This window comes from Ambystoma mexicanum, unplaced genomic scaffold, assembly GCF_040938575.1.
Source record: "Ambystoma mexicanum isolate Mex_15411 unplaced genomic scaffold, UKY_AmexF1_1 Mex_scaf10, whole genome shotgun sequence".
Classification (NCBI taxonomy): Eukaryota; Metazoa; Chordata; class Amphibia; order Caudata; family Ambystomatidae; genus Ambystoma; species Ambystoma mexicanum.
In genome coordinates, this window is record NW_027182325.1 from 1735001 (window position 1) to 1755000 (window position 20000).

Below are 20000 nucleotides of genomic sequence, written 5' to 3' on the forward strand. Positions count from 1 at the left end.
GCCATTTCACAATTGCCTTTCAAAACTGCAAGGTCTAGCCGACTAGATGCTTAAAAGTACAAAACTCACTAGGCCCAGAGCCTACGGCCACACCACACTGAATGCGCCCGATCTCGGAAGCTAAGCAGGGTCAGGCCTAGTTAGTACCTGGATGGGAGACTGCCTGGGAATACCAGGTGCTGTAGGCTTTTTTGTGCTCCATGATTAGTAATTGCGCAACTTCTCAATTATTTTTCAAATTTGGTATGTTTCCAAAATAATTGTATCCCGTTTTATAGCGGAAATGTTGGACAACATCATGAGGGCTGGAGCTACCTTTTTACATAGAATTAGCATACAGGTAGTGTGTTCATGGGTAATAAATCGACTTTCACATGTAATGCAGTACAGAGAATATTGAGTCCTTCAAGAGGCATGAAAGAAAACCATTATTGTGTTGATTGTTCTCTCCACCTCCCTGCAACAGACACAGGATGGATGAATTAAAGTTATCCTACCAGACATAGGAGTCCTGAATGGGCCCACCAGTCTTATATATCTCGCCTGATCGAGCCTGATCGAGCGATGAGCGTGGTATCATGTTGCAAGTGGCTGCATGGCTTAGCTTACTAAATGCAAATGCATAAGAGTAATATTCTTAGCATTCCTAGAGCCTACGGCCACACCACACTGAATGCACCCGATCTCGACTGATCTCGGAAGTTAAGCAGTGTCAGGCCTAGTTAGTACCTGGATGGGAGACCGCCTGGGAATACCAGGTGCTGTAGGCTTTTTTGTGCTCCAAGTTCAGGAAGTGAGCCCTTTCTCAATTGCCTTTTAAAACTGCAAGGTCTAGCCGACTAGATGCTTAAAAGTACAAAACTCACTAGGCCCAGAGCCTACGGCCACACCACACTGAATGTGCCTGATCTCGTCTGATCTCAGAAGCTAAGCAGTGTCGGGCCTAGTTAGTACCTGGATGGAAGACCGCCTGGGAATACCAGGTGCTGTAGGCTTTTTTGTACTCCAAGTTCAGGAAGTGAGCCATTTCTCAATTGCCTTTCAAAACTGCAAGGTCTAGCCGACTAGATGCTTAAAAGTACAAAACTCACAAGGACCAGAGCCTACGGCCACAGCACACTGAATGCGCCCGATCTCGTCTGATCTCGGAAGCTAAGCAGTGTCGGGCCTCGTTAGTACCTGGATGGGAGACCGCCTGGGAATACCAGGTGCTGTAGGCTTTTTTGTGCTCCAAGTTCAGGAAGTGAGCCATTTCTCAATTGCCTTTCAAAACTGCAAGGTCTAGCTGACTAGATGCTTAAAAGTACAAAACTCACTAGGTCCAGAGCCTACGGCCACACCACACTGATTGCGCCCGATCTCGTCTGATCTCGGAAGCTAAGCAGTGTCGGGCCTAGTTAGTACCTGGATGGGAGACCGCCTGGGAATACCAGGTGCTGTAGGCTTTTTTGTGCTCCAAGTTCAGGAAGTGAGCCCTTTCTCAATTGCCTTTTAAAACTGCAAGGTCTAGCCGACTAGATGCTTAAAAGTACAAAACTCACTAGGCCCAGAGCCTACGGCCACACCACACTGAATGTGCCTGATCTCAGAAGCTAAGCAGTGTCGGGCCTAGTTAGTACCTGGATGGAAGACCGCCTGGGAATACCAGGTGCTGTAGGCTTTTTTGTACTCCAAGTTCAGGAAGTGAGCCATTTCTCAATTGCCTTTCAAAACTGCAAGGTCTAGCCGACTAGATGCTTAAAAGTACAAAACTCACAAGAACCAAAGCCTACGGCCACAGCACACTGAATGCGCCCGATCTCGTCTGATCTCGGAAGCTAAGCAGTGTCGGGCCTCGTTAGTACCTGGATGGGAGACCGCCTGGGAATACCAGGTGCTGTAGGCTTTTTTGTGCTCCAAGTTCAGGAAGTGAGCCATTTCTCAGTTGCCTTTCAAAACTGCAAGGTCTAGCTGACTAGATGCTTAAAAGTACAAAACTCACTAGGCCCAGAGCCTACGGCCACACCACACTGATTGCGCCCGATCTCGTCTGATCTCGGAAGCTAAGCAGTGTCGGGCCTAGTTAGTACCTGGATGGGAGACCACCTGGGAATACCAGGTGCTGTAGGCTTTTTTGTGCTCCAAGTTCAGGAAGTGAGCCATTTCTCAATTGCCTTTCAAAACTGCAAGGTCTAGCCGACTAGATGCTTAAAAGTACAAAACTCACTAGGCCCAGAGCCTACGGCCACACCACACTGAATGCGCCCGATCTCGTCTGATCTCGGAAGCTAAGCAGTGTCGGGCCTAGTTAGTACCTGGATGGGAGACCACCTGGGAATACCAGGTGCTGTAGGCTTTTTTGTGCTCCAAGTTCAGGAAGTGAGCCATTTCACAATTGCCTTTCAAAACTGCAAGGTCTAGCCGACTAGATGCTTAAAAGTACAAACTCACTAGGCCCAGAGCCTACGGCCACACCACACTGAATGCGCCCGATCTCGGAAGCTAAGCAGGGTCGGGCCTAGTTAGTACCTGGATGGGAGACTGCCTGGGAATACCAGGTGCTGTAGGCTTTTTTTGTGCTCCATGATTAGTAATTGCGCAACTTCTCAATTATTTTTCAAATTTGGTATGTTTCCAAAATAATTGTATCCCGTTTTATAGCGGAAATGTTGGACAACATCATGAGGGCTGGAGCTACCTTTTTACATAGAATTAGCATACAGGTAGTGTGTTCATGGGTAATAAATCGACTTTCACATGTAATGCAGTACAGAGAATATTGAGTCCTTCAAGAGGCATGAAAGAAAACCATTATTGTGTTGATTGTTCTCTCCACCTCCCTGCAACAGACACAGGATGGATGAATTAAAGTTATCCTACCAGACATAGGAGTCCTGAATGGGCCCACCAGTCTTATATATCTCGCCTGATCGAGCGATGAGCGTGGTATCATGTTGCAAGTGGCTGCATGGCTTAGCTTACTAAATGCAAATGCATAAGAGTAATATTCTTAGCATACCTAGAGCCTACGGCCACACCACACTGAATGCACCCGATCTCGTCTGATCTCGGAAGTTAAGCAGTGTCAGGCCTAGTTAGTACCTGGATGGGAGACTGCCTGGGAATACCAGGTGCTGTAGGCTTTTTTGTGCTCCAAGTTCAGGAAGTGAGCCCTTTCTCAATTGCCTTTTAAAACTGCAAGGTCTAGCCGACTAGATGCTTAAAAGTACAAAACTCACTAGGCCCAGAGCCTACGGCCACACCACACTGAATGTGCCTGATCTCGTCTGATCTCAGAAGCTAAGCAGTGTCGGGCCTAGTTAGTACCTGGATGGAAGACCGCCTGGGAATACCAGGTGCTGTAGGCTTTTTTGTACTCCAAGTTCAGGAAGTGAGCCATTTCTCAATTGCCTTTCAAAACTGCAAGGTCTAGCCGACTAGATGCTTAAAAGTACAAAACTCACAAGAACCAGAGCCTACGGCCACACCACACTGAATGCGCCCGATCTCGTCTGATCTCGGAAGCTAAGCAGTGTCGGGCCTCGTTAGTACCTGGATGGGAGACCGCCTGGGAATACCAGGTGCTGTAGGCTTTTTTGTGCTCCAAGTTCAGGAAGTGAGCCATTTCTCAATTGCCTTTCAAAACTGCAAGGTCTAGCTGACTAGATGCTTAAAAGTACAAAACTCACTAGGCCCAGAGCCTACGGCCACACCACACTGATTGCGCCCGATCTCGTCTGATCTCGGAAGCTAAGCAGTGTCAGGCCTAGTTAATACCTGGATGGGAGGCCACCTGGGAATACCAGGTGCTGTAGGCTTTTTTGTGCTCCAAGTTCAGGAAGTGAGCCATTTCACAATTGCGCAACTTCTCAATTATTTTTCAAATTTGGTATGTTTCCAAAATAATTGTATCCCGTTTTATAGCGGAAATGTTGGACAACATCATGAGGGCTGGAGCTACCTTTTTACATAGAATTAGCATACAGGTAGTGTGTTCATGGGTAATAAATCGACTTTCACATGTAATGCAGTACAGAGAATATTGAGTCCTTCAAGAGGCATGAAAGAAAACCATTATTGTGTTGATTGTTCTCTCCACCTCCCTGCAACAGACACAGGATGGATGAATTAAAGTTATCCTACCAGACATAGGAGTCCTGAATGGGCCCACCAGTCTTATATATCTCGCCTGATCGAGCCTGATCGAGCGATGAGCGTGGTATCATGTTGCAAGTGGCTGCATGGCTTAGCTTACTAAATGCAAATGCATAAGAGTAATATTCTTAGCATTCCTAGAGCCTACGGCCACACCACACTGAATGCACCCGATCTCGTCTGATCTCGGAAGTTAAGCAGTGTCAGGCCTAGTTAGTACCTGGATGGGAGACCGCCTGGGAATACCAGGTGCTGTAGGCTTTTTTGTGCTCCAAGTTCAGGAAGTGAGCCCTTTCTCAATTGCCTTTTAAAACTGCAAGGTCTAGCCGACTAGATGCTTAAAAGTACAACACTCACTAGGCCCAGAGCCTACGGCCACACCACACTGAATGCGCCTGATCTCGTCTGATCTCAGAAGCTAAGCAGTGTCGGGCCTAGTTAGTACCTGGATGGGAGACCGCCTGGGAATACCAGGTGCTGTAGGCTTTTTTGTACTCCAAGTTCAGGAAGTGAGCCATTTCTCAATTGCCTTTCAAAACTGCAAGGTCTAGCCGACTAGATGCTTAAAAGTACAAAACTCACTAGGCCCAGAGCCTACGGCCACACCACACTGAATGCGCCTGATCTCGGAAGCTAAGCAGTGTCGGGCCTAGTTAGTACCTGGATGGGAGACCACCTGGGAATACCAGGTGCTGTAGGCTTTTTTGTGCTCCAAGTTCAGGAAGTGAGCCATTTCACAATTGCCTTTCAAAACTGCAAGGTCTAGCCGACTAGATGCTTAAAAGTACAAACTCACTAGGCCCAGAGCCTACGGCCACACCACACTGAATGCGCCCGATCTCGGAAGCTAAGCAGGGTCGGGCCTAGTTAGTACCTGGATGGGAGACTGCCTGGGAATACCAGGTGCTGTAGGCTTTTTTTGTGCTCCATGATTAGTAATTGCGCAACTTCTCAATTATTTTTCAAATTTGGTATGTTTCCAAAATAATTGTATCCCGTTTTATAGCGGAAATGTTGGACAACATCATGAGGGCTGGAGCTACCTTTTTACATAGAATTAGCATACAGGTAGTGTGTTCATGGGTAATAAATCAACTTTCACATGTAATGCAGTACAGAGAATATTGAGTCCTTCAAGAGGCATGAAAGAAAACCATTATTGTGTTGATTGTTCTCTCCACCTCCCTGCAACAGACACAGGATGGATGAATTAAAGTTATCCTACCAGACATAGGAGTCCTGAATGGGCCCACCAGTCTTATATATCTCGCCTGATCGAGCCTGATCGAGCGATGAGCGTGGTATCATGTTGCAAGTGGCTGCATGGCTTAGCTTACTAAATGCAAATGCATAAGAGTAATATTCTTAGCATTCCTAGAGCCTACGGCCACACCACACTGAATGCACCCGATCTCGACTGATCTCGGAAGTTAAGCAGTGTCAGGCCTAGTTAGTACCTGGATGGGAGACCGCCTGGGAATACCAGGTGCTGTAGGCTTTTTTGTGCTCCAAGTTCAGGAAGTGAGCCCTTTCTCAATTGCCTTTTAAAACTGCAAGGTCTAGCCGACTAGATGCTTAAAAGTACAAAACTCACTAGGCCCAGAGCCTACGGCCACACCACACTGAATGTGCCTGATCTCGTCTGATCTCAGAAGCTAAGCAGTGTCGGGCCTAGTTAGTACCTGGATGGAAGACCGCCTGGGAATACCAGGTGCTGTAGGCTTTTTTGTACTCCAAGTTCAGGAAGTGAGCCATTTCTCAATTGCCTTTCAAAACTGCAAGGTCTAGCCGACTAGATGCTTAAAAGTACAAAACTCACAAGAACCAGAGCCTACGGCCACAGCACACTGAATGCGCCCGATCTTGTCTGATCTCGGAAGCTAAGCAGTGTCGGGCCTCGTTAGTACCTGGATGGGAGACCGCCTGGGAATACCAGGTGCTGTAGGCTTTTTTGTGCTCCAAGTTCAGGAAGTGAGCCATTTCTCAATTGCCTTTCAAAACTGCAAGGTCTAGCTGACTAGATGCTTAAAAGTACAAAACTCACTAGGCCCAGAGCCTACGGCCACACCACACTGATTGCGCCCGATCTCGTCTGATCTTGGAAGCTAAGCAGTGTCGGGCCTAGTTAGTACCTGGATGGGAGACCGCCTGGGAATACCAGGTGCTGTAGGCTTTTTTGTGCTCCAAGTTCAGGAAGTGAGCCCTTTCTCAATTGCCTTTTAAAACTGCAAGGTCTAGCCGACTAGATGCTTAAAAGTACAAAACTCACTAGGCCCAGAGCCTACGGCCACACCACACTGAATGTGCCTGATCTCGTCTGATCTCAGAAGCTAAGCAGTGTCGGGCCTAGTTAGTACCTGGATGGAAGACCGCCTGGGAATACCAGGTGCTGTAGGCTTTTTTGTACTCCAAGTTCAGGAAGTGAGCCATTTCTCAATTGCCTTTCAAAACTGCAAGGTCTAGCCGACTAGATGCTTAAAAGTACAAAACTCACAAGAACCAGAGCCTACGGCCACAGCACACTGAATGCGCCCGATCTCGTCTGATCTCGGAAGCTAAGCAGTGTCGGGCCTCGTTAGTACCTGGATGGGAGACCGCCTGGGAATACCAGGTGCTGTAGGCTTTTTTGTGCTCCAAGTTCAGGAAGTGAGCCATTTCTCAATTGCCTTTCAAAACTGCAAGGTCTAGCTGACTAGATGCTTAAAAGTACAAAACTCACTAGGCCCAGAGCCTACGGCCACACCACACTGATTGCGCCCGATCTCGTCTGATCTCGGAAGCTAAGCAGTGTCGGGCCTAGTTAGTACCTGGATGGGAGACCACCTGGGAATACCAGGTGCTGTAGGCTTTTTTGTGCTCCAAGTTCAGGAAGTGAGCCATTTCTCAATTGCCTTTCAAAACTGCAAGGTCTAGCCGACTAGATGCTTAAAAGTACAAAACTCACTAGGCCCAGAGCCTACGGCCACACCACACTGAATGCGCCCGATCTTGTCTGATCTCGGAAGCTAAGCAGTGTCGGGCCTAGTTAGTACCTGGATGGGAGACCACCTGGGAATACCAGGTGCTGTAGGCTTTTTTGTGCTCCAAGTTCAGGAAGTGAGCCATTTCACAATTGCCTTTCAAAACTGCAAGGTCTAGCCGACTAGATGCTTAAAAGTACAAACTCACTAGGCCCAGAGCCTACAGCCACACCACACTGAATGCGCCCGATCTCGGAAGCTAAGCAGGGTCGGGCCTAGTTAGTACCTGGATGGGAGACTGCCTGGGAATACCAGGTGCTGTAGGCTTTTTTTGTGCTCCATGATTAGTAATTGCGCAACTTCTCAATTATTTTTCAAATTTGGTATGTTTCCAAAATAATTGTATCCCGTTTTATAGCGGAAATGTTGGACAACATCATGAGGGCTGGAGCTACCTTTTTACATAGAATTAGCATACAGGTAGTGTGTTCATGGGTAATAAATCGACTTTCACATGTAATGCAGTACAGAGAATATTGAGTCCTTCAAGAGGCATGAAAGAAAACCATTATTGTGTTGATTGTTCTCTCCACCTCCCTGCAACAGACACAGGATGGATGAATTAAAGTTATCCTACCAGACATAGGAGTCCTGAATGGGCCCACCAGTCTTATATATCTCGCCTGATCGAGCCTGATCGAGCGATGAGCGTGGTATCATGTTGCAAGTGGCTGCATGGCTTACCTTACTAAATGCAAATGCATAAGAGTAATATTCTTAGCATTCCTAGAGCCTACGGCCACACCACACTGAATGCACCCGATCTCGACTGATCTCGGAAGTTAAGCAGTGTCAGGCCTAGTTAGTACCTGGATGGGAGACCGCCTGGGAATACCAGGTGCTGTAGGCTTTTTTGTGCTCCAAGTTCAGGAAGTGAGCCCTTTCTCAATTGCCTTTTAAAACTGCAAGGTCTAGCCGACTAGATGCTTAAAAGTACAAAACTCACTAGGCCCAGAGCCTACGGCCACACCACACTGAATGTGCCTGATCTCGTCTGATCTCAGAAGCTAAGCAGTGTCGGGCCTAGTTAGTACCTGGATGGAAGACCGCCTGGGAATACCAGGTGCTGTAGGCTTTTTTGTACTCCAAGTTCAGGAAGTGAGCCATTTCTCAATTGCCTTTCAAAACTGCAAGGTCTAGCCGACTAGATGCTTAAAAGTACAAAACTCACAAGAACCAGAGCCTACGGCCACAGCACACTGAATGCGCCCGATCTCGTCTGATCTCGGAAGCTAAGCAGTGTCGGGCCTCGTTAGTACCTGGATGGGAGACCGCCTGGGAATACCAGGTGCTGTAGGCTTTTTTGTGCTCCAAGTTCAGGAAGTGAGCCATTTCTCAATTGCCTTTCAAAACTGCAATGTCTAGCTGACTAGATGCTTAAAAGTACAAAACTCACTAGGCCCAGAGCCTACGGCCACACCACACTGATTGCGCCCGATCTCGTCTGATCTCGGAAGCTAAGCAGTGTCGGGCCTAGTTAGTACCTGGATGGGAGACCGCCTGGGAATACCAGGTGCTGTAGGCTTTTTTGTGCTCCAAGTTCAGGAAGTGAGCCCTTTCTCAATTGCCTTTTAAAACTGCAAGGTCTAGCCGACTAGATGCTTAAAAGTACAAAACTCACTAGGCCCAGAGCCTACGGCCACACCACACTGAATGTGCCTGATCTCGTCTGATCTCAGAAGCTAAGCAGTGTCGGGCCTAGTTAGTACCTGGATGGAAGACCGCCTGGGAATACCAGGTGCTGTAGGCTTTTTTGTACTCCAAGTTCAGGAAGTGAGCCATTTCTCAATTGCCTTTCAAAACTGCAAGGTCTAGCCGACTAGATGCTTAAAAGTACAAAACTCACAAGAACCAGAGCCTACGGCCACAGCACACTGAATGTGCCCGATCTCGTCTGATCTCGGAAGCTAAGCAGTGTCGGGCCTCGTTAGTACCTGGATGGGAGACCGCCTGGGAATACCAGGTGCTGTAGGCTTTTTTGTGCTCCAAGTTCAGGAAGTGAGCCATTTCTCAATTGCCTTTCAAAACTGCAAGGTCTAGCTGACTAGATGCTTAAAAGTACAAAACTCACTAGGCCCAGAGCCTACGGCCACACCACACTGATTGCGCCCGATCTCGTCTGATCTCGGAAGCTAAGCAGTGTCGGGCCTAGTTAGTACCTGGATGGGAGACCACCTGGGAATACCAGGTGCTGTAGGCTTTTTTGTGCTCCAAGTTCAGGAAGTGAGCCATTTCTCAATTGCCTTTCAAAACTGCAAGGTCTAGCCGACTAGATGCTTAAAAGTACAAAACTCACTAGGCCCAGAGCCTACGGCCACACCACACTGAATGCGCCCGATCTTGTCTGATCTCGGAAGCTAAGCAGTGTCGGGCCTAGTTAGTACCTGGATGGGAGACCACCTGCGAATACCAGGTGCTGTAGGCTTTTTTGTGCTCCAAGTTCAGGAAGTGAGCCATTTCACAATTGCCTTTCAAAACTGCAAGGTCTAGCCGACTAGATGCTTAAAAGTACAAACTCACTAGGCCCAGAGCCTACGGCCACACCACACTGAATGCGCCCGATCTCGGAAGCTAAGCAGGGTCGGGCCTAGTTAGTACCTGGATGGGAGACTGCCTGGGAATACCAGGTGCTGTAGGCTTTTTTTGTGCTCCATGATTAGTAATTGCGCAACTTCTCAATTATTTTTCAAATTTGGTATGTTTCCAAAATAATTGTATCCCGTTTTATAGCGGAAATGTTGGACAACATCATGAGGGCTGGAGCTACCTTTTTACATAGAATTAGCATACAGGTAGTGTGTTCATGGGTAATAAATCGACTTTCACATGTAATGCAGTACAGAGAATATTGAGTCCTTCAAGAGGCATGAAAGAAAACCATTATTGTGTTGATTGTTCTCTCCACCTCCCTGCAACAGACACAGGATGGATGAATTAAAGTTATCCTACCAGACATAGGAGTCCTGAATGGGCCCACCAGTCTTATATATCTCGCCTGATCGAGCCTGATCGAGCGATGAGCGTGGTATCATGTTGCAAGTGGCTGCATGGCTTAGCTTACTAAATGCAAATGCATAAGAGTAATATTCTTAGCATTCCTAGAGCCTACGGCCACACCACACTGAATGCACCCGATCTCGACTGATCTCGGAAGTTAAGCAGTGTCAGGCCTAGTTAGTACCTGGATGGGAGACCGCCTGGGAATACCAGGTGCTGTAGGCTTTTTTGTGCTCCAAGTTCAGGAAGTGAGCCCTTTCTCAATTGCCTTTTAAAACTGCAAGGTCTAGCCGACTAGATGCTTAAAAGTACAAAACTCACTAGGCCCAGAGCCTACGGCCACACCACACTGAATGTGCCTGATCTCGTCTGATCTCAGAAGCTAAGCAGTGTCGGGCCTAGTTAGTACCTGGATGGAAGACCGCCTGGGAATACCAGGTGCTGTAGGCTTTTTTGTACTCCAAGTTCAGGAAGTGAGCCATTTCTCAATTGCCTTTCAAAACTGCAAGGTCTAGCCGACTAGATGCTTAAAAGTACAAAACTCACTAGGCCCAGAGCCTACGGCCACACCACACTGAATGCGCCCGATCTCGTCTGATCTCGGAAGCTAAGCAGTGTCGGGCCTAGTTAGTACCTGGATGGGAGACCACCTGGGAATACCAGGTGCTGTAGGCTTTTTTGTGCTCCAAGTTCAGGAAGTGAGCCATTTCACAATTGCCTTTCAAAACTGCAAGGTCTAGCCGACTAGATGCTTAAAAGTACAAACTCACTAGGCCCAGAGCCTACGGCCACACCACACTGAATGCGCCCGATCTCGGAAGCTAAGCAGGGTCGGGCCTAGTTAGTACCTGGATGGGAGACTGCCTGGGAATACCAGGTGCTGTAGGCTTTTTTTGTGCTCCATGATTAGTAATTGCGCAACTTCTCAATTATTTTTCAAATTTGGTATGTTTCCAAAATAATTGTATCCCGTTTTATAGCGGAAATGTTGGACAACATCATGAGGGCTGGAGCTACCTTTTTACATAGAATTAGCATACAGGTAGTGTGTTCATGGGTAATAAATCAACTTTCACATGTAATGCAGTACAGAGAATATTGAGTCCTTCAAGAGGCATGAAAGAAAACCATTGTTGTGTTGATTGTTCTCTCCACCTCCCTGCAACAGACACAGGATGGATGAATTAAAGTTATCCTACCAGACATAGGAGTCCTGAATGGGCCCACCAGTCTTATATATCTCGCCTGATCGAGCCTGATCGAGCGATGAGCGTGGTATCATGTTGCAAGTGGCTGCATGGCTTAGCTTACTAAATGCAAATGCATAAGAGTAATATTCTTAGCATTCCTAGAGCCTACGGCCACACCACACTGAATGCACCCGATCTCGACTGATCTCGGAAGTTAAGCAGTGTCAGGCCTAGTTAGTACCTGGATGGGAGACCGCCTGGGAATACCAGGTGCTGTAGGCTTTTTTGTGCTCCAAGTTCAGGAAGTGAGCCCTTTCTCAATTGCCTTTTAAAACTGCAAGGTCTAGCCGACTAGATGCTTAAAAGTACAAAACTCACTAGGCCCAGAGCCTACAGCCACACCACACTGAATGTGCCTGATCTCGTCTGATCTCAGAAGCTAAGCAGTGTCGGGCCTAGTTAGTACCTGGATGGAAGACCGCCTGGGAATACCAGGTGCTGTAGGCTTTTTTGTACTCCAAGTTCAGGAAGTGAGCCATTTCTCAATTGCCTTTCAAAACTGCAAGGTCTAGCCGACTAGATGCTTAAAAGTACAAAACTCACAAGAACCAGAGCCTACGGCCACACCACACTGAATGCGCCCGATCTCGTCTGATCTCGGAAGCTAAGCAGTGTCGGGCCTCGTTAGTACCTGGATGGGAGACCGCCTGGGAATACCAGGTGCTGTAGGCTTTTTTGTGCTCCAAGTTCAGGAAGTGAGCCATTTCTCAATTGCCTTTCAAAACTGCAAGGTCTAGCTGACTAGATGCTTAAAAGTACAAAACTCACTAGGCCCAGAGCCTACGGCCACACCACACTGATTGCGCCCGATCTCGTCTGATCTCGGAAGCTAAGCAGTGTCGGGCCTAGTTAGTACCTGGATGGGAGACCACCTGGGAATACCAGGTGCTGTAGGCTTTTTTGTGCTCCAAGTTCAGGAAGTGAGCCATTTCACAATTGCCTTTCAAAACTGCAAGGTCTAGCCGACTAGATGCTTAAAAGTACAAAACTCACTAGGCCCAGAGCCTACGGCCACACCACACTGAATGTGCCCGATCTCGGAAGCTAAGCAGGGTCAGGCCTAGTTAGTACCTGGATGGGAGACTGCCTGGGAATACCAGGTGCTGTAGGCTTTTTTGTGCTCCATGATTAGTAATTGCGCAACTTCTCAATTATTTTTCAAATTTGGTATGTTTCCAAAATAATTGTATCCCGTTTTATAGCGGAAATGTTGGACAACATCATGAGGGCTGGAGCTACCTTTTTACATAGAATTAGCATACAGGTAGTGTGTTCATGGGTAATAAATCGACTTTCACATGTAATGCAGTACAGAGAATATTGAGTCCTTCAAGAGGCATGAAAGAAAACCATTATTGTGTTGATTGTTCTCTCCACCTCCCTGCAACAGACACAGGATGGATGAATTAAAGTTATCCTACCAGACATAGGAGTCCTGAATGGGCCCACCAGTCTTATATATCTCGCCTGATCGAGCCTGATCGAGCGATGAGCGTGGTATCATGTTGCAAGTGGCTGCATGGCTTAGCTTACTAAATGCAAATGCATAAGAGTAATATTCTTAGCATTCCTAGAGCCTACGGCCACACCACACTGAATGCACCCGATCTCGTCTGATCTCGGAAGTTAAGCAGTGTCAGGCCTAGTTAGTACCTGGATGGGAGACCGCCTGGGAATACCAGGTGCTGTAGGCTTTTTTGTGCTCCAAGTTCAGGAAGTGAGCCCTTTCTCAATTGCCTTTTAAAACTGCAAGGTCTAGCCGACTAGATGCTTAAAAGTACAACACTCACTAGGCCCAGAGCCTACGGCCACACCACACTGAATGCGCCTGATCTCGTCTGATCTCAGAAGCTAAGCAGTGTCGGGCCTAGTTAGTACCTGGATGGGAGACCGCCTGGGAATACCAGGTGCTGTAGGCTTTTTTGTACTCCAAGTTCAGGAAGTGAGCCATTTCTCAATTGCCTTTCAAAACTGCAAGGTCTAGCCGACTAGATGCTTAAAAGTACAAAACTCACTAGGCCCAGAGCCTACGGCCACACCACACTGAATGCGCCCGATCTCGTCTGATCTCGGAAGCTAAGCAGTGTCGGGCCTAGTTAGTACCTGGATGGGAGACCACCTGGGAATACCAGGTGCTGTAGGCTTTTTTGTGCTCCAAGTTCAGGAAGTGAGCCATTTCACAATTGCCTTTCAAAACTGCAAGGTCTAGCCGACTAGATGCTTAAAAGTACAAACTCACTAGGCCCAGAGCCTACGGCCACACCACACTGAATGCACCCGATCTCGGAAGCTAAGCAGGGTCGGGCCTAGTTAGTACCTGGATGGGAGACTGCCTGGGAATACCAGGTGCTGTAGGCTTTTTTTGTGCTCCATGATTAGTAATTGCGCAACTTCTCAATTATTTTTCAAATTTGGTATGTTTCCAAAATAATTGTATCCCGTTTTATAGCGGAAATGTTGGACAACATCATGAGGGCTGGAGCTACCTTTTTACATAGAATTAGCATACAGGTAGTGTGTTCATGGGTAATAAATCAACTTTCACATGTAATGCAGTACAGAGAATATTGAGTCCTTCAAGAGGCATGAAAGAAAACCATTGTTGTGTTGATTGTTCTCTCCACCTCCCTGCAACAGACACAGGATGGATGAATTAAAGTTATCCTACCAGACATAGGAGTCCTGAATGGGCCCACCAGTCTTATATATCTCGCCTGATCGAGCCTGATCGAGCGATGAGCGTGGTATCATGTTGCAAGTGGCTGCATGGCTTAGCTTACTAAATGCAAATGCATAAGAGTAATATTCTTAGCATTCTTAGAGCCTACGGCCACACCACACTGAATGCACCCGATCTCGACTGATCTCGGAAGTTAAGCAGTGTCAGGCCTAGTTAGTACCTGGATGGGAGACCGCCTGGGAATACCAGGTGCTGTAGGCTTTTTTGTGCTCCAAGTTCAGGAAGTGAGCCCTTTCTCAATTGCCTTTTAAAACTGCAAGGTCTAGCCGACTAGATGCTTAAAAGTACAAAACTCACTAGGCCCAGAGCCTACGGCCACACCACACTGAATGTGCCTGATCTCGTCTGATCTCAGAAGCTAAGCAGTGTCGGGCCTAGTTAGTACCTGGATGGAAGACCGCCTGGGAATACCAGGTGCTGTAGGCTTTTTTGTACTCCAAGTTCAGGAAGTGAGCCATTTCTCAATTGCCTTTCAAAACTGCAAGGTCTAGCCGACTAGATGCTTAAAAGTACAAAACTCACAAGGACCAGAGCCTACGGCCACACCACACTGAATGCGCCCGATCTCGTCTGATCTCGGAAGCTAAGCAGTGTCGGGCCTCGTTAGTACCTGGATGGGAGACCGCCTGGGAATACCAGGTGCTGTAGGCTTTTTTGTGCTCCAAGTTCAGGAAGTGAGCCATTTCTCAATTGCCTTTCAAAACTGCAAGGTCTAGCTGACTAGATGCTTAAAAGTACAAAACTCACTAGGCCCAGAGCCTACGGCCACACCACACTGATTGCGCCCGATCTCGTCTGATCTCGGAAGCTAAGCAGTGTCGGGCCTAGTTAGTACCTGGATGGGAGACCACCTGGGAATACCAGGTGCTGTAGGCTTTTTTGTGCTCCAAGTTCAGGAAGTGAGCCATTTCACAATTGCCTTTCAAAACTGCAAGGTCTAGCCGACTAGATGCTTAAAAGTACAAAACTCACTAGGCCCAGAGCCTACGGCCACACCACACTGAATGTGCCCGATCTCGGAAGCTAAGCAGGGTCAGGCCTAGATAGTACCTGGATGGGAGACTGCCTGGGAATACCAGGTGCTGTAGGCTTTTTTGTGCTCCATGATTAGTAATTGCGCAACTTCTCAATTATTTTTCAAATTTGGTATGTTTCCAAAATAATTGTATCCCGTTTTATAGCGGAAATGTTGGACAACATCATGAGGTCTGGAGCTACCTTTTTACATAGAATTAGCATACAGGTAGTGTGTTCATGGGTAATAAATCGACTTTCACATGTAATGCAGTACAGAGAATATTGAGTCCTTCAAGAGGCATGAAAGAAAACCATTATTGTGTTGATTGTTCTCTCCACCTCCCTGCAACAGACACAGGATGGATGAATTAAAGTTATCCTACCAGACATAGGAGTCCTGAATGGGCCCACCAGTCTTATATATCTCGCCTGATCGAGCCTGATCGAGCGATGAGCGTGGTATCATGTTGCAAGTGGCTGCATGGCTTAGCTTACTAAATGCAAATGCATAAGAGTAATATTCTTAGCATTCCTAGAGCCTACGGCCACACCACACTGAATGCACCCGATCTCGTCTGATCTCGGAAGTTAAGCAGTGTCAGGCCTAGTTAGTACCTGGATGGGAGACCGCCTGGGAATACCAGGTGCTGTAGGCTTTTTTGTGCTCCAAGTTCAGGAAGTGAGCCCTTTCTCAATTGCCTTTTAAAACTGCAAGGTCTAGCCGACTAGATGCTTAAAAGTACAACACTCACTAGGCCCAGAGCCTACGGCCACACCACACTGAATGCGCCTGATCTCGTCTGATCTCAGAAGCTAAGCAGTGTCAGGCCTAGTTAGTACCTGGATGGGAGACCGCCTGGGAATACCAGGTGCTGTAGGCTTTTTTGTACTCCAAGTTCAGGAAGTGAGCCATTTCTCAATTGCCTTTCAAAACTGCAAGGTCTAGCCGACTAGATGCTTAAAAGTACAAAACTCACTAGGCCCAGAGCCTACGGCCACACCACACTGAATGCGCCCGATCTCGTCTGATCTCGGAAGCTAAGCAGTGTCGGGCCTAGTTAGTACCTGGATGGGAGACCACCTGGGAATACCAGGTGCTGTAGGCTTTTTTGTGCTCCAAGTTCAGGAAGTGAGCCATTTCACAATTGCCTTTCAAAACTGCAAGGTCTAGCCGACTAGATGCTTAAAAGTACAAACTCACTAGGCCCAGAGCCTACGGCCACACCACACTGAATGCGCCCGATCTCGGAAGCTAAGCAGGGTCGGGCCTAGTTAGTACCTGGATGGGAGACTGCCTGGGAATACCAGGTGCTGTAGGCTTTTTTTGTGCTCCATGATTAGTAATTGCGCAACTTCTCAATTATTTTTCAAATTTGGTATGTTTCCAAAATAATTGTATCCCGTTTTATAGCGGAAATGTTGGACAACATCATGAGGGCTGGAGCTACCTTTTTACATAGAATTAGCATACAGGTAGTGTGTTCATGGGTAATAAATCAACTTTCACATGTAATGCAGTACAGAGAATATTGAGTCCTTCAAGAGGCATGAAAGAAAACCATTATTGTGTTGATTGTTCTCTCCATCTCCCTGCAACAGACACAGGATGGATGAATTAAAGTTATCCTACCAGACATAGGAGTCCTGAATGGGCCCACCAGTCTTATATATCTCGCCTGATCGAGCCTGATCGAGCGATGAGCGTGGTATCATGTTGCAAGTGGCTGCATGGCTTAGCTTACTAAATGCAAATGCATAAGAGTAATATTCTTAGCATTCCTAGAGCCTACGGCCACACCACACTGAATGCACCCGATCTCGACTGATCTCGGAAGTTAAGCAGTGTCAGGCCTAGTTAGTACCTGGATGGGAGACCGCCTGGGAATACCAGGTGCTGTAGGCTTTTTTGTGCTCCAAGTTCAGGAAGTGAGCCCTTTCTCAATTGCCTTTTAAAACTGCAAGGTCTAGCCGACTAGATGCTTAAAAGTACAAAACTCACTAGGCCCAGAGCCTACGGCCACACCACACTGAATGTGCCTGATCTCGTCTGATCTCAGAAGCTAAGCAGTGTCGGGCCTAGTTAGTACCTGGATGGAAGACCGCCTGGGAATACCAGGTGCTGTAGGCTTTTTTGTACTCCAAGTTCAGGAAGTGAGCCATTTCTCAATTGCCTTTCAAAACTGCAAGGTCTAGCCGACTAGATGCTTAAAAGTACAAAACTCACAAGGACCAGAGCCTACGGCCACACCACACTGAATGCGCCCGATCTCGTCTGATCTCGGAAGCTAAGCAGTGTCGGGCCTCGTTAGTACCTGGATGGGAGACCGCCTGGGAATACCAGGTGCTGTAGGCTTTTTTGTGCTCCAAGTTCAGGAAGTGAGCCATTTCTCAATTGCCTTTCAAAACTGCAAGGTCTAGCTGACTAGATGCTTAAAAGTACAAAACTCACTAGGCCCAGAGCCTACGGCCACACCACACTGATTGCGCCCGATCTCGTCTGATCTCGGAAGCTAAGCAGTGTCGGGCCTAGTTAGTACCTGGATGGGAGACCACCTGGGAATACCAGGTGCTGTAGGCTTTTTTGTGCTCCAAGTTCAGGAAGTGAGCCATTTCACAATTGCCTTTCAAAACTGCAAGGTCTAGCCGACTAGATGCTTAAAAGTACAAAACTCACTAGGCCCAGAGCCTACGGCCACACCACACTGAATGTGCCCGATCTCGGAAGCTAAGCAGGGTCAGGCCTAGTTAGTACCTGGATGGGAGACTGCCTGGGAATACCAGGTGCTGTAGGCTTTTTTGTGCTCCATGATTAGTAATTGCGCAACTTCTCAATTATTTTTCAAATTTGGTATGTTTCCAAAATAATTGTATCCCGTTTTATAGCGGAAATGTTGGACAACATCATGAGGGCTGGAGCTACCTTTTTACATAGAATTAGCATACAGGTAGTGTGTTCATGGGTAATAAATCGACTTTCACATGTAATGCAGTACAGAGAATATTGAGTCCTTCAAGAGGCATGAAAGAAAACCATTATTGTGTTGATTGTTCTCTCCACCTCCCTGCAACAGACACAGGATGGATGAATTAAAGTTATCCTACCAGACATAGGAGTCCTGAATGGGCCCACCAGTCTTATATATCTCGCCTGATCGAGCCTGATCGAGCGATGAGCGTGGTATCATGTTGCAAGTGGCTGCATGGCTTAGCTTACTAAATGCAAATGCATAAGAGTAATATTCTTAGCATTCCTAGAGCCTACGGCCACACCACACTGAATGCACCCGATCTCGTCTGATCTCGGAAGTTAAGCAGTGTCAGGCCTAGTTACTACCTGGATGGGAGACCGCCTGGGAATACCAGGTGCTGTAGGCTTTTTTGTGCTCCAAGTTCAGGAAGTGAGCCCTTTCTCAATTGCCTTTTAAAACTGCAAGGTCTAGCCGACTAGATGCTTAAAAGTACAACACTCACTAGGCCCAGAGCCTACGGCCACACCACACTGAATGCGCCTGATCTCGTCTGATCTCAGAAGCTAAGCAGTGTCGGGCCTAGTTAGTACCTGGATGGGAGACCGCCTGGGAATACCAGGTGCTGTAGGCTTTTTTGTACTCCAAGTTCAGGAAGTGAGCCATTTCTCAATTGCCTTTCAAAACTGCAAGGTCTAGCCGCCTAGATGCTTAAAAGTACAAAACTCACTAGGCCCAGAGCCTACGGCCACACCACACTGAATGCGCCCGATCTCGTCTGATCTCGGAAGCTAAGCAGTGTCGGGCCTAGTTAGTACCTGGATGGGAGACCACCTGGGAATACCAGGTGCTGTAGGCTTTTTTGTGCTCCAAGTTCAGGAAGTGAGCCATTTCACAATTGCCTTTCAAAACTGCAAGGTCTAGCCGACTAGATGCTTAAAAGTACAAACTCACTAGGCCCAGAGCCTACGGCCACACCACACTGAATAATGCGCCCGATCTCGGAAGCTAAGCAGGGTCGGGCCTAGTTAGTACCTGGATGGGAGACTGCCTGGGAATACCAGGTGCTGTAGGCTTTTTTTGTGCTCCATGATTAGTAATTGCGCAACTTCTCAATTATTTTTCAAATTTGGTATGTTTCCAAAATAATTGTATCCCGTTTTATAGCGGAAATGTTGGACAACATCATGAGGGCTGGAGCTACCTTTTTACATAGAATTAGCATACAGGTAGTGTGTTCATGGGTAATAAATCAACTTTCACATGTAATGCAGTACAGAGAATATTGAGTCCTTCAAGAGGCATGAAAGAAAACCATTATTGTGTTGATTGTTCTCTCCACCTCCCTGCAACAGACACAGGATGGATGAATTAAAGTTATCCTACCAGACATAGGAGTCCTGAATGGGCCCACCAGTCTTATATATCTCGCCTGATCGAGCCTGATCGAGCGATGAGCGTGGTATCATGTTGCAAGTGGCTGCATGGCTTAGCTTACTAAATGCAAATGCATAAGAGTAATATTCTTAGCATTCCTAGAGCCTACGGCCACACCACACTGAATGCACCCGATCTCGACTGATCTCGGAAGTTAAGCAGTGTCAGGCCTAGTTAGTACCTGGATGGGAGACCGCCTGGGAATACCAGGTGCTGTAGGCTTTTTTGTGCTCCAAGTTCAGGAAGTGAGCCCTTTCTCAATTGCCTTTTAAAACTGCAAGGTCTAGCCGACTAGATGCTTAAAAGTACAAAACTCACTAGGCCCAGAGCCTACGGCCACACCACACTGAATGTGCCTGATCTCGTCTGATCTCAGAAGCTAAGCAGTGTCGGGCCTAGTTAGTACCTGGATGGAAGACCGCCTGGGAATACCAGGTGC

At 47.4% G+C, this 20000-nt stretch overlaps 55 non-coding genes and 14 pseudogenes across 55 annotated transcripts in view; all 69 read left to right on the forward strand.

Moving 5' to 3' along the window:
* The first annotated feature begins 79 nt into the window (after positions 1-79).
* LOC138545058 (5S ribosomal RNA) lies at positions 80-188 on the forward strand (annotated as a pseudogene).
* Positions 189-651: 463 nt separating this feature from the next.
* On the forward strand, positions 652-770 carry LOC138538606 (5S ribosomal RNA). The gene has a single exon (XR_011286699.1). It is a non-coding gene; the product is annotated as a 5S ribosomal RNA (ribosomal RNA).
* A 106-nt stretch (positions 771-876) lies between these two features.
* Positions 877-995, forward strand: LOC138539830 (5S ribosomal RNA). Its single transcript, XR_011287894.1, has one exon. It is a non-coding gene; the product is annotated as a 5S ribosomal RNA (ribosomal RNA).
* Positions 996-1101: 106 nt separating this feature from the next.
* Positions 1102-1220, forward strand: LOC138541560 (5S ribosomal RNA). The gene has a single exon (XR_011289564.1). It is a non-coding gene; the product is annotated as a 5S ribosomal RNA (ribosomal RNA).
* Positions 1221-1326: 106 nt separating this feature from the next.
* Positions 1327-1445, forward strand: LOC138548520 (5S ribosomal RNA). Its single transcript, XR_011292319.1, has one exon. It is a non-coding gene; the product is annotated as a 5S ribosomal RNA (ribosomal RNA).
* A 106-nt stretch (positions 1446-1551) lies between these two features.
* On the forward strand, positions 1552-1660 carry LOC138543187 (5S ribosomal RNA; annotated as a pseudogene).
* A 106-nt stretch (positions 1661-1766) lies between these two features.
* LOC138541562 (5S ribosomal RNA) lies at positions 1767-1885 on the forward strand. The gene has a single exon (XR_011289566.1). It is a non-coding gene; the product is annotated as a 5S ribosomal RNA (ribosomal RNA).
* A 106-nt stretch (positions 1886-1991) lies between these two features.
* Positions 1992-2110, forward strand: LOC138547870 (5S ribosomal RNA). Its single transcript, XR_011291695.1, has one exon. It is a non-coding gene; the product is annotated as a 5S ribosomal RNA (ribosomal RNA).
* A 106-nt stretch (positions 2111-2216) lies between these two features.
* On the forward strand, positions 2217-2335 carry LOC138548869 (5S ribosomal RNA). Its single transcript, XR_011292663.1, has one exon. It is a non-coding gene; the product is annotated as a 5S ribosomal RNA (ribosomal RNA).
* Positions 2336-2440: 105 nt separating this feature from the next.
* LOC138543479 (5S ribosomal RNA) lies at positions 2441-2549 on the forward strand (annotated as a pseudogene).
* Positions 2550-3003: 454 nt separating this feature from the next.
* On the forward strand, positions 3004-3122 carry LOC138537523 (5S ribosomal RNA). Its single transcript, XR_011285656.1, has one exon. It is a non-coding gene; the product is annotated as a 5S ribosomal RNA (ribosomal RNA).
* Positions 3123-3228: 106 nt separating this feature from the next.
* Positions 3229-3347, forward strand: LOC138539831 (5S ribosomal RNA). The gene has a single exon (XR_011287895.1). It is a non-coding gene; the product is annotated as a 5S ribosomal RNA (ribosomal RNA).
* A 106-nt stretch (positions 3348-3453) lies between these two features.
* On the forward strand, positions 3454-3572 carry LOC138550171 (5S ribosomal RNA). The gene has a single exon (XR_011293931.1). It is a non-coding gene; the product is annotated as a 5S ribosomal RNA (ribosomal RNA).
* Positions 3573-3678: 106 nt separating this feature from the next.
* Positions 3679-3797, forward strand: LOC138542493 (5S ribosomal RNA). Its single transcript, XR_011290473.1, has one exon. It is a non-coding gene; the product is annotated as a 5S ribosomal RNA (ribosomal RNA).
* Positions 3798-4276: 479 nt separating this feature from the next.
* Positions 4277-4395, forward strand: LOC138548999 (5S ribosomal RNA). The gene has a single exon (XR_011292788.1). It is a non-coding gene; the product is annotated as a 5S ribosomal RNA (ribosomal RNA).
* A 106-nt stretch (positions 4396-4501) lies between these two features.
* LOC138541219 (5S ribosomal RNA) lies at positions 4502-4620 on the forward strand. Its single transcript, XR_011289231.1, has one exon. It is a non-coding gene; the product is annotated as a 5S ribosomal RNA (ribosomal RNA).
* A 106-nt stretch (positions 4621-4726) lies between these two features.
* On the forward strand, positions 4727-4835 carry LOC138542737 (5S ribosomal RNA; annotated as a pseudogene).
* Positions 4836-4940: 105 nt separating this feature from the next.
* LOC138543480 (5S ribosomal RNA) lies at positions 4941-5049 on the forward strand (annotated as a pseudogene).
* A 464-nt stretch (positions 5050-5513) lies between these two features.
* On the forward strand, positions 5514-5632 carry LOC138538607 (5S ribosomal RNA). Its single transcript, XR_011286700.1, has one exon. It is a non-coding gene; the product is annotated as a 5S ribosomal RNA (ribosomal RNA).
* Positions 5633-5738: 106 nt separating this feature from the next.
* LOC138539832 (5S ribosomal RNA) lies at positions 5739-5857 on the forward strand. The gene has a single exon (XR_011287896.1). It is a non-coding gene; the product is annotated as a 5S ribosomal RNA (ribosomal RNA).
* A 106-nt stretch (positions 5858-5963) lies between these two features.
* On the forward strand, positions 5964-6082 carry LOC138542482 (5S ribosomal RNA). Its single transcript, XR_011290462.1, has one exon. It is a non-coding gene; the product is annotated as a 5S ribosomal RNA (ribosomal RNA).
* A 106-nt stretch (positions 6083-6188) lies between these two features.
* On the forward strand, positions 6189-6307 carry LOC138537485 (5S ribosomal RNA). The gene has a single exon (XR_011285618.1). It is a non-coding gene; the product is annotated as a 5S ribosomal RNA (ribosomal RNA).
* A 106-nt stretch (positions 6308-6413) lies between these two features.
* On the forward strand, positions 6414-6532 carry LOC138539833 (5S ribosomal RNA). The gene has a single exon (XR_011287897.1). It is a non-coding gene; the product is annotated as a 5S ribosomal RNA (ribosomal RNA).
* Positions 6533-6638: 106 nt separating this feature from the next.
* LOC138541563 (5S ribosomal RNA) lies at positions 6639-6757 on the forward strand. Its single transcript, XR_011289567.1, has one exon. It is a non-coding gene; the product is annotated as a 5S ribosomal RNA (ribosomal RNA).
* A 106-nt stretch (positions 6758-6863) lies between these two features.
* Positions 6864-6982, forward strand: LOC138547871 (5S ribosomal RNA). Its single transcript, XR_011291696.1, has one exon. It is a non-coding gene; the product is annotated as a 5S ribosomal RNA (ribosomal RNA).
* Positions 6983-7088: 106 nt separating this feature from the next.
* Positions 7089-7207, forward strand: LOC138551189 (5S ribosomal RNA). Its single transcript, XR_011294919.1, has one exon. It is a non-coding gene; the product is annotated as a 5S ribosomal RNA (ribosomal RNA).
* A 105-nt stretch (positions 7208-7312) lies between these two features.
* Positions 7313-7421, forward strand: LOC138543872 (5S ribosomal RNA; annotated as a pseudogene).
* A 464-nt stretch (positions 7422-7885) lies between these two features.
* On the forward strand, positions 7886-8004 carry LOC138538608 (5S ribosomal RNA). Its single transcript, XR_011286701.1, has one exon. It is a non-coding gene; the product is annotated as a 5S ribosomal RNA (ribosomal RNA).
* Positions 8005-8110: 106 nt separating this feature from the next.
* On the forward strand, positions 8111-8229 carry LOC138539835 (5S ribosomal RNA). The gene has a single exon (XR_011287899.1). It is a non-coding gene; the product is annotated as a 5S ribosomal RNA (ribosomal RNA).
* Positions 8230-8335: 106 nt separating this feature from the next.
* Positions 8336-8454, forward strand: LOC138541564 (5S ribosomal RNA). Its single transcript, XR_011289568.1, has one exon. It is a non-coding gene; the product is annotated as a 5S ribosomal RNA (ribosomal RNA).
* Positions 8455-8560: 106 nt separating this feature from the next.
* On the forward strand, positions 8561-8679 carry LOC138548521 (5S ribosomal RNA). The gene has a single exon (XR_011292320.1). It is a non-coding gene; the product is annotated as a 5S ribosomal RNA (ribosomal RNA).
* Positions 8680-8785: 106 nt separating this feature from the next.
* On the forward strand, positions 8786-8904 carry LOC138539836 (5S ribosomal RNA). Its single transcript, XR_011287900.1, has one exon. It is a non-coding gene; the product is annotated as a 5S ribosomal RNA (ribosomal RNA).
* A 106-nt stretch (positions 8905-9010) lies between these two features.
* LOC138542225 (5S ribosomal RNA) lies at positions 9011-9129 on the forward strand. Its single transcript, XR_011290212.1, has one exon. It is a non-coding gene; the product is annotated as a 5S ribosomal RNA (ribosomal RNA).
* Positions 9130-9235: 106 nt separating this feature from the next.
* On the forward strand, positions 9236-9354 carry LOC138547872 (5S ribosomal RNA). Its single transcript, XR_011291697.1, has one exon. It is a non-coding gene; the product is annotated as a 5S ribosomal RNA (ribosomal RNA).
* Positions 9355-9460: 106 nt separating this feature from the next.
* Positions 9461-9579, forward strand: LOC138541350 (5S ribosomal RNA). The gene has a single exon (XR_011289359.1). It is a non-coding gene; the product is annotated as a 5S ribosomal RNA (ribosomal RNA).
* Positions 9580-9684: 105 nt separating this feature from the next.
* Positions 9685-9793, forward strand: LOC138543481 (5S ribosomal RNA; annotated as a pseudogene).
* A 464-nt stretch (positions 9794-10257) lies between these two features.
* On the forward strand, positions 10258-10376 carry LOC138538610 (5S ribosomal RNA). Its single transcript, XR_011286703.1, has one exon. It is a non-coding gene; the product is annotated as a 5S ribosomal RNA (ribosomal RNA).
* Positions 10377-10482: 106 nt separating this feature from the next.
* Positions 10483-10601, forward strand: LOC138539837 (5S ribosomal RNA). The gene has a single exon (XR_011287901.1). It is a non-coding gene; the product is annotated as a 5S ribosomal RNA (ribosomal RNA).
* Positions 10602-10707: 106 nt separating this feature from the next.
* On the forward strand, positions 10708-10826 carry LOC138548881 (5S ribosomal RNA). The gene has a single exon (XR_011292674.1). It is a non-coding gene; the product is annotated as a 5S ribosomal RNA (ribosomal RNA).
* A 105-nt stretch (positions 10827-10931) lies between these two features.
* On the forward strand, positions 10932-11040 carry LOC138543482 (5S ribosomal RNA; annotated as a pseudogene).
* Positions 11041-11504: 464 nt separating this feature from the next.
* LOC138538611 (5S ribosomal RNA) lies at positions 11505-11623 on the forward strand. Its single transcript, XR_011286704.1, has one exon. It is a non-coding gene; the product is annotated as a 5S ribosomal RNA (ribosomal RNA).
* A 106-nt stretch (positions 11624-11729) lies between these two features.
* LOC138540642 (5S ribosomal RNA) lies at positions 11730-11848 on the forward strand. The gene has a single exon (XR_011288682.1). It is a non-coding gene; the product is annotated as a 5S ribosomal RNA (ribosomal RNA).
* Positions 11849-11954: 106 nt separating this feature from the next.
* LOC138550173 (5S ribosomal RNA) lies at positions 11955-12073 on the forward strand. Its single transcript, XR_011293933.1, has one exon. It is a non-coding gene; the product is annotated as a 5S ribosomal RNA (ribosomal RNA).
* A 106-nt stretch (positions 12074-12179) lies between these two features.
* Positions 12180-12298, forward strand: LOC138547873 (5S ribosomal RNA). The gene has a single exon (XR_011291698.1). It is a non-coding gene; the product is annotated as a 5S ribosomal RNA (ribosomal RNA).
* Positions 12299-12404: 106 nt separating this feature from the next.
* On the forward strand, positions 12405-12513 carry LOC138546341 (5S ribosomal RNA; annotated as a pseudogene).
* Positions 12514-12976: 463 nt separating this feature from the next.
* LOC138549000 (5S ribosomal RNA) lies at positions 12977-13095 on the forward strand. Its single transcript, XR_011292789.1, has one exon. It is a non-coding gene; the product is annotated as a 5S ribosomal RNA (ribosomal RNA).
* Positions 13096-13201: 106 nt separating this feature from the next.
* Positions 13202-13320, forward strand: LOC138541230 (5S ribosomal RNA). The gene has a single exon (XR_011289242.1). It is a non-coding gene; the product is annotated as a 5S ribosomal RNA (ribosomal RNA).
* Positions 13321-13426: 106 nt separating this feature from the next.
* On the forward strand, positions 13427-13545 carry LOC138548892 (5S ribosomal RNA). Its single transcript, XR_011292685.1, has one exon. It is a non-coding gene; the product is annotated as a 5S ribosomal RNA (ribosomal RNA).
* A 105-nt stretch (positions 13546-13650) lies between these two features.
* LOC138543037 (5S ribosomal RNA) lies at positions 13651-13759 on the forward strand (annotated as a pseudogene).
* Positions 13760-14223: 464 nt separating this feature from the next.
* LOC138538612 (5S ribosomal RNA) lies at positions 14224-14342 on the forward strand. Its single transcript, XR_011286705.1, has one exon. It is a non-coding gene; the product is annotated as a 5S ribosomal RNA (ribosomal RNA).
* A 106-nt stretch (positions 14343-14448) lies between these two features.
* Positions 14449-14567, forward strand: LOC138539838 (5S ribosomal RNA). The gene has a single exon (XR_011287902.1). It is a non-coding gene; the product is annotated as a 5S ribosomal RNA (ribosomal RNA).
* A 106-nt stretch (positions 14568-14673) lies between these two features.
* On the forward strand, positions 14674-14792 carry LOC138550174 (5S ribosomal RNA). Its single transcript, XR_011293934.1, has one exon. It is a non-coding gene; the product is annotated as a 5S ribosomal RNA (ribosomal RNA).
* A 106-nt stretch (positions 14793-14898) lies between these two features.
* On the forward strand, positions 14899-15017 carry LOC138547874 (5S ribosomal RNA). Its single transcript, XR_011291699.1, has one exon. It is a non-coding gene; the product is annotated as a 5S ribosomal RNA (ribosomal RNA).
* Positions 15018-15123: 106 nt separating this feature from the next.
* LOC138546659 (5S ribosomal RNA) lies at positions 15124-15232 on the forward strand (annotated as a pseudogene).
* A 463-nt stretch (positions 15233-15695) lies between these two features.
* Positions 15696-15814, forward strand: LOC138549001 (5S ribosomal RNA). The gene has a single exon (XR_011292790.1). It is a non-coding gene; the product is annotated as a 5S ribosomal RNA (ribosomal RNA).
* Positions 15815-15920: 106 nt separating this feature from the next.
* LOC138537706 (5S ribosomal RNA) lies at positions 15921-16039 on the forward strand. The gene has a single exon (XR_011285834.1). It is a non-coding gene; the product is annotated as a 5S ribosomal RNA (ribosomal RNA).
* A 106-nt stretch (positions 16040-16145) lies between these two features.
* On the forward strand, positions 16146-16264 carry LOC138548904 (5S ribosomal RNA). Its single transcript, XR_011292696.1, has one exon. It is a non-coding gene; the product is annotated as a 5S ribosomal RNA (ribosomal RNA).
* Positions 16265-16369: 105 nt separating this feature from the next.
* On the forward strand, positions 16370-16478 carry LOC138543483 (5S ribosomal RNA; annotated as a pseudogene).
* Positions 16479-16942: 464 nt separating this feature from the next.
* Positions 16943-17061, forward strand: LOC138538613 (5S ribosomal RNA). The gene has a single exon (XR_011286706.1). It is a non-coding gene; the product is annotated as a 5S ribosomal RNA (ribosomal RNA).
* A 106-nt stretch (positions 17062-17167) lies between these two features.
* On the forward strand, positions 17168-17286 carry LOC138539839 (5S ribosomal RNA). Its single transcript, XR_011287903.1, has one exon. It is a non-coding gene; the product is annotated as a 5S ribosomal RNA (ribosomal RNA).
* Positions 17287-17392: 106 nt separating this feature from the next.
* On the forward strand, positions 17393-17511 carry LOC138550175 (5S ribosomal RNA). The gene has a single exon (XR_011293935.1). It is a non-coding gene; the product is annotated as a 5S ribosomal RNA (ribosomal RNA).
* A 106-nt stretch (positions 17512-17617) lies between these two features.
* Positions 17618-17736, forward strand: LOC138547875 (5S ribosomal RNA). The gene has a single exon (XR_011291700.1). It is a non-coding gene; the product is annotated as a 5S ribosomal RNA (ribosomal RNA).
* Positions 17737-17842: 106 nt separating this feature from the next.
* LOC138546342 (5S ribosomal RNA) lies at positions 17843-17951 on the forward strand (annotated as a pseudogene).
* Positions 17952-18414: 463 nt separating this feature from the next.
* LOC138540620 (5S ribosomal RNA) lies at positions 18415-18533 on the forward strand. The gene has a single exon (XR_011288662.1). It is a non-coding gene; the product is annotated as a 5S ribosomal RNA (ribosomal RNA).
* A 106-nt stretch (positions 18534-18639) lies between these two features.
* On the forward strand, positions 18640-18758 carry LOC138541242 (5S ribosomal RNA). The gene has a single exon (XR_011289253.1). It is a non-coding gene; the product is annotated as a 5S ribosomal RNA (ribosomal RNA).
* Positions 18759-18864: 106 nt separating this feature from the next.
* Positions 18865-18983, forward strand: LOC138548915 (5S ribosomal RNA). Its single transcript, XR_011292707.1, has one exon. It is a non-coding gene; the product is annotated as a 5S ribosomal RNA (ribosomal RNA).
* A 105-nt stretch (positions 18984-19088) lies between these two features.
* On the forward strand, positions 19089-19200 carry LOC138545845 (5S ribosomal RNA; annotated as a pseudogene).
* A 464-nt stretch (positions 19201-19664) lies between these two features.
* Positions 19665-19783, forward strand: LOC138538614 (5S ribosomal RNA). The gene has a single exon (XR_011286707.1). It is a non-coding gene; the product is annotated as a 5S ribosomal RNA (ribosomal RNA).
* A 106-nt stretch (positions 19784-19889) lies between these two features.
* Positions 19890-20000, forward strand: part of LOC138539840 (5S ribosomal RNA) — a 119-nt gene continuing 8 nt past the window's right edge. The window contains exon 1 of the ribosomal RNA XR_011287904.1: positions 19890-20000. This exon is cut by the window's right edge and continues 8 nt beyond it. This is a non-coding gene — a ribosomal RNA (5S ribosomal RNA).